This window comes from Protopterus annectens, chromosome 3.part1, assembly GCF_019279795.1.
Source record: "Protopterus annectens isolate FY-2018-M chromosome 3.part1, PAN1.0, whole genome shotgun sequence".
Classification (NCBI taxonomy): domain Eukaryota; kingdom Metazoa; phylum Chordata; order Ceratodontiformes; family Protopteridae; genus Protopterus; species Protopterus annectens.
Genome location: NC_056732.1, coordinates 1271644971 through 1271649970, shown reverse-complemented (window position 1 = coordinate 1271649970; position 5000 = coordinate 1271644971). Strand labels below are relative to the sequence as shown.

The 5000-nt window shown below is 44.3% G+C and overlaps 1 protein-coding gene across 1 annotated transcript in view; it reads left to right on the top strand.

The window, feature by feature from the left end:
• Nucleotides 1-5000, top strand: part of LOC122798415 (1-phosphatidylinositol 4,5-bisphosphate phosphodiesterase gamma-1-like) — a 3104897-nt gene that overhangs the window by 2282652 nt on the left and 817245 nt on the right. The window lies entirely within an intron of this gene.

Here is a 5000-nt window from a genome sequence, read left to right as displayed (position 1 = left end):
GTATGCTATGGAACAGGTGTTGTTTGTTGTAGATTATCATATCAAAGCTTATGATTCATTAAATAAGTAAGACAGTAGGTCAAGACTTTGTACACTGTCTCACCCCATTGTATAGGTATTGTGCAGTCATGTGTGGTGTACATATGTAACTCAGTCCTTAAATGTATTCCAGTCATAAAAAAACAACATCACTGTTCCTCTGGTCCCTGTGGGGTGGCCCATAGAAATCCAGCTGTGTACTCGGATGGCTCTGCCCTGGCAGATGTTCTTCGTTTTCCATTGCTGCAGTCCTTACTATTGGGGTATAGTCCGCGTCCAGTCGGCCCGAATACCAGAGAAGGCTGCTGTGGGTCAGACCGCGTCATATCCTCAGTCTTTTGCCGCATGGTCCGATGCAGAAGCAGTTTTGCGAGTGCAGGTTGGCGTTCTGAAATATTTAGTTTCAGACCGAAACAGAGTTGGCTAAGTACCCGTTGGGGAACATTTTGGTTTTCTTGCCTCAGTATTTTACGGATGTCAGAAAAGTGAATAACTGTATTTCTTGTGGGAAACAGATACCTCATAGGGATTACCATACCTTGTGTATACCTTGTTTAGGGCCTGAGCACGGCGTTGTTGGTTGCCGCTCTTGTGCTAGGTTTAACAAACGCACTATTAAGAGGAGGTTAGACTGTGCCAGGTTAGTGTTTGGGAAGCGTTGCAATTATAAAATGCCGTCGGATGCTAAGCGCAAGGACAAAACAGTGAAGCCTAGGGTTGATGAACCGCAGTCCCGGACGCCGGGTTCTTAGAAAAAACTCAGTGGAGCCAGAGGTTTTGCCAGGAGTTTCCATGGAGTCTCAGGCAGAAACTTTACTGTTACAGGATGTGCCTTCTCAGCAGGTAGGCCATGCTGAGGGGCTTCTCAGGTAACTGTTCTTCCCTCTCTTCCCAAGGTAGTTAGAGCCTCTCCTTCTGTTGCCAAAACTTCTTTGAGAGGTAGGCCTAGTTCAGCTTCAGTGGGGGCTTCTCCTAGCATTTCGGGTTCTGTACCTAAGAAACATATGCTTAAAATGGCAGAAGATTTGATTACTATGATTAGAGGTTCTATGCCCCGCTGATAAGAGGCCTAGGGTGGAACCGAGTTTGATAGTTTTGAACAGTGTTCAGAGGCTTCAGAGTCTTCTGCGGAAGACTTGCAGGAGTATCCTACTTATTCTGATTCTGATGTGGATGATTCCACTCCTACAGCTTCTCCTCCTGAGGATTTCTCATTTTCAGAGACTCTGCATTCCATGAGGGAGCACTTTAAATGGGAAGGCCAGGATTACTCTGATTCAGGAAAAGGCTTAGGGAATTCTTGTTTTGCCCCAGCATAGGCCCTTAGCTATTCCTCCTGTGTTGAATGTGGTGGAAGATGTTTTTGCAGAGGCTTCCTGAATCCTGACTCTTTGCCTCCTGCTCCTGTTAAGCCTGATAGGTATTATAGGGTGAAAGTATTTGTTTAAGAGTCCTAGGGGACCCAGAAACTATTTCTCAAGGGCCTAAAGGTGTTAAGGCTTCTGTGGTTAAAAATCCTGTTCCCACTGATAAAGAGGCAAGGGCCTTGGATAGGTGGGGAAAGAAAGTGTATACTTCTTCCACTCTAGCCATGAGAGCGTTAGTTGTCAGTTTCACATGCTAAAATATCAGAATTATCTCCTTTCACAATTAAAATCTAAGGTGGATGCTTTGGCGGAAGGTATTGAGTGTAAAGAGTTGCTGGACTTGGTTCATGTGTCTGAGCAAGTGGGTAAGCATTCTTTGCAATGTGGTTTTGATGCTGTACAGGCCTCCCAGGGTGGCTGCTACTAGTTCTGTTCTTGCATGCCTGGTTGAAGGATCAGAATTTAGCTGAGCATGTTAAGACAAGGATTTTGGATGCTCCTTTACAGTCTGATGTGTTGTTTGGATCGCCTGTGGAAGCAGTTTTAAAGAAAATGGAGGACAAAGCTAAGTCTATGCAAACTGTTAAAGATTTTTGCAGGTGCAGCCACCAAGTTTAGTAGAAATTGGCCTGCTAAGGGGTGGACATATCCTGCTTATGATTCCCAGTCTAGGGGTAGGTCTAGACGTGGTAGGGGCAGGGCTCAAGGTTCTTTTAGGCCTAGAACAGGGAGTTCACCTGCTCAGACTTCTGGTGAGGGCAGGGGTCAGTCCTTTCGTAAACAGACCCAATGACCTGTCTTTTCAGCTGCCAGTAGATTCTCGTCTGGCAGCTCCTTTGGGAGGAAGACTGTCTCTTTTCAAAGAAAATTGGGATTTAATTACTCAAGACAAATGGGTGTTGGATATCATTCGTTACAGATTTTATTTCCATACAATGCCCCTTTCAAAGGCATGCCAGACGTTCCTCCTCCACAAAGAAAGGAGGCCCACAAGCAAGTTTCTCAGTTACTCCAGATGATTCAGCCAGTCCCTGTATCAGAAAGGGGCCTAGGATTTTATTCTCGCCTGTTCCTAGTACCAAAGAAGGGGAACACGTGGAGACCAATTTTGGATTTATCTCTCCTCAACACTTTTCTGGACATTCCCAAGTTCAAGATGTTGACGTTACAACAGCTTTTACCTCTGCTGGGCAAAGATCACTGGATGGTAACTTTAGATCTCAAGGAAGCTTACCTTCATGTGCCTATAAGGCTAAGTTGCAGGAAGTATCTGCGGTTTCGAGCTGGAAATTCTCATTATCAGTTCTCTGCATTGCCCTTTGGCTTATCTACTGTATTCACAAAGGTTCTGGCTCCAGTGATAGCTACTTCAGGCTTCAAGGAATTCTAATCTATCCTTACTTGGGCGACTGCCTGATTCTGGCTCAAGAAAAGGAAGACCTTCTACAGCATCTGGAATATGTTATAGCAGTGCTAAGATGCCTAGGGTATTCTGTGAACGAAATAAAGTCCAGTCTAGTACCCTCTCAAGACATGTGCTTTCTGGGTGTGAGACTGAATACAGCAGCCCAGATGGCCTTTTTAACCCCGGACAAACAAAAGAGTCTGTCACTTTACTTCCATCAACTATCTCATCAGTCCGTGCTGACTGCAAGGACAGTCCTTCAAGCATTAGGGTTCATGGCATCTTGTATTCTGGTGCTTCCCAATGCCAAACTGCATATGAGGAAGCTACAATGGTATCTCAAAATGTATGGACACAGCACTGCCAGGATTTGGACACTGTCATTCAAATAATACCTTGCCTTCAAAAGAATTCTTGTGGTGGGCTCAGGAATGTCACCTAAACAAGGGACTCTCTGTGACCCGGCCAGAGGCAAGTCAGATTTTAACGACAGATGCCTCGGACATTGCTTGGGAGCTCATCTAAATGGAAAGTGGATACAAGACAAGTGGCCTGCCAGACTACAGCATCTACATATCAACATGAAGGAGATGTTAGCAGTCCAGTTTGCATTAATGGCTTTCAAGGAGTTACTTCTTCCAGGGCAGGTGTTGATTCTAACAGACAACACAACTGTCATGTGGTACATCAACAAGCAAGGGGAACACATTCTTATCCTCTATGCAGGCAAGCAATGATTTTATGGAAGACTACTAAGCTTGCAACTAACTCTTCAGGCAAGGTTTCTGCCAGGAGCACAGAACTCCTTAGCAGATGTGTTAAGCAGACAAATCATGGATCCCCACAGTGGAAACTGGATCTTCATGTATTTCAGAAATTGACAGTGTCATGGGAACTCCAGACATAGATCTGTTCGCTTCTCCACTAAACCACCAGCTGCCAAAGTATTGCACAAAGGGGTTTCATCACACAGCTTGGAAAGTGGATGCTCTGTCTTTCAGTTGGAAAAACCTTCATGTGTATGCCTTTCCACCTCTGCCTCTTCTTCCAAAGGTACTATTAAAGGTCAGACAAGACAGGCCAAGGATGATTTTGATAGCTCCAGATTGGCCTCGGCAACACTGGTACCCACTACTAAGTCTGGTAAAGAAGCCTCCATGGCCTTTACCTCTGATTCCTCATCTGTTATCTCAGGAGGACGGTCATCTGCTCAATGTCAAGCTTCACTCTCTTCATCTAACAGCCTGGCATATTCTGTGTTGAAACACAGCAGGTCTCAACTTCCTCAACAAGTTTTAAATGTGATTATGGAAGCTAGAAGACCTAGTACAAGGAGAAAATGGAAGAGATTTTTATTTTGGAGTACAGCAAAGAATTTGGAGATTTCTGAGCCTAATTTGAGTGTGGCTCTTCAATATCTTACTGAGTTATTGGACAAAGGTTTGTCCTTCTCTTCCATTAAGATTCATGCTGCAGCAATTTCAGCTCACTATGATTGTGACCCACCTTTGTTTCGCATCCTTTGTTCAAGCAGTTTCTTAGAGGGGCAAAGAATATAAGACCCCGAGCTCCTACTCCTGCTTGGGATCTCAATTTTGTGTTGGAAAAACTTACTCTACAACCTTTTGAGCCTGCAGCTACTGCTGAATTGAAATACTTGTCATGGAAGACTGCTTTTCTGTTGGCTATTACTTCTGCAAGAAGGGTGTCTGAGTTGCAGGCCCTTATGGCAGTAGAGCCCTTTTGATTTTCCATAAGGATAGGGTATCATAATCCTTCCTTTATGCCTAAGGTGGTTTCTAGTGTGGCTTTAAACCAAACTATTCATTTGTTTATGCAGACCCTCAAAATAAAGGGAAAAGATTTTGCACACTTTAGATGTACACAGGCAATTGCGTTATTATTTAAGCAGGACTAAGGATTTTAGGCAGTCTCAGCAGTTGTTTGTTTCTTTTGCTTTGAGTTCACAGGGCAAGCCTGTGTCAAAACAAACTATTTCTAGGTGGATTGGCTTTTGCATTGCATTTTGTTATTCCCATCATGGCAAGGAGATTCCAGCTGGGATTAGGCCTCATTCCACTAGGGCTACTGCCACTTCAACAGCATTTCTAAGGGGTGGCAACTAAGGATATTTTGGAAGCAGCTACTTGGAGTTCAGTGCATACTTTCTCTAAGCATTATCACCTTCC